The 1,204-nt window shown below is 36.2% G+C and overlaps 1 pseudogene; it reads right to left on the reverse strand.

Annotated features, from left to right (window-relative positions):
* LOC102737574 (protein transport protein Sec61 subunit gamma pseudogene) overlaps nucleotides 1-236 on the reverse strand; it is a 5,636-nt pseudogene extending 5,400 nt beyond the window's left edge.
* Between the last annotated feature and the right edge of the window lie 968 nt (nucleotides 237-1,204).

Raw genomic sequence — 1,204 nt, forward strand, 5'->3', positions numbered from 1 at the left:
AAAAAAAAAAAAAAAAATTAAAAGGTATTCAGTCACCAACAATGATGTTATTACTAGTGATATGGATCAATTTCACAAAACAGGCCAGTGAATCCCATTATAGCAAATCCTATTGCTGTTGCCATGGCAATCTTCTGGAATTCTTTTCTATCAGGTTTAGTGCATCTTTTAGCCAGCCAAACTGAGTCCTTCACAAACTGCTGACTTGGCTCAACGAACTGCATTACCTAATCCATGATGCCTGCCCACTGACACCTCAGATGCCCAGGACATGTAGCACAAAAGTGGACTAGCTCATTTCTTTTTAGCACTTAGTAATATTCCATTGTTTGGATGTACTAAGGCTTATTTATCCAATCACCTACTGAAGGATATCTTGGTTGCTTCCAAGTTCTGGCAATTATGGAATAAAGCTGCTATAAACATCCATCTACAGGTAGTTGTGTAGACATAGCTTTCCACTCCTTTGGGTAGATACCAAAACAGGAGCACACTTGCTGAATTGAATGGTAAGAATATATTTAGTTTTGTAAGAAACTTCCAAACTTTTTTCCAAAGTGGCTCCACCATTTTTGCCTCCTCATGAGCAATAAATGAGCTTTTTTTTCCTTACTCTACATCATCACCAGCATTTGATGTTGTCAGTGTTTTCGATTTTTACCATTCTTTTTTTTTTTATTCTTATGTTAATCCCCATACATTACATCATTAGTTCTAGATGAAGTGTTCCATGATTCATTGTTTGTGCATAACACCCAGTGCTCCATGCAGAACGTGCCCTCCTCAATACCCACCACCAGGCCAACCCATCCTCCCACCCCCCTCGATTTTTACCATTCTAATTGATGTGTAGTGGTATCTTATTGTTGCTTTAATTTGCAGTTCTTAATGACATATGACATGGAGCATCTTTTCACATGCTTATTGACCATTTATATATCTTATTTGTTGAATTATTTATTCTAATCATTTGCCCATTTTGGATAACAGTCCTTTATCAGATATGTCTTTTGCAAATATTTTCTCCTAGTATGTGACCTGTCTTCTCATTCTTCTGGTACTAGCTTCATTATGCTAGAATTTTTCAGGTAATTTTTAAAAATCCATGTTCATAAAGGATATTGGTTTGTAGTTTTCTTGTGATATCTTTATTTAGTTTTGGTATCAGGGTACTATTGGCCTCATAGAACATGCTGGAAAGTGT

This window comes from Leptonychotes weddellii, chromosome 14, assembly GCF_054177405.1.
Source record: "Leptonychotes weddellii isolate Sample4059 chromosome 14, ASM5417740v2, whole genome shotgun sequence".
NCBI classification, from domain to species: Eukaryota; Metazoa; Chordata; class Mammalia; order Carnivora; family Phocidae; genus Leptonychotes; species Leptonychotes weddellii.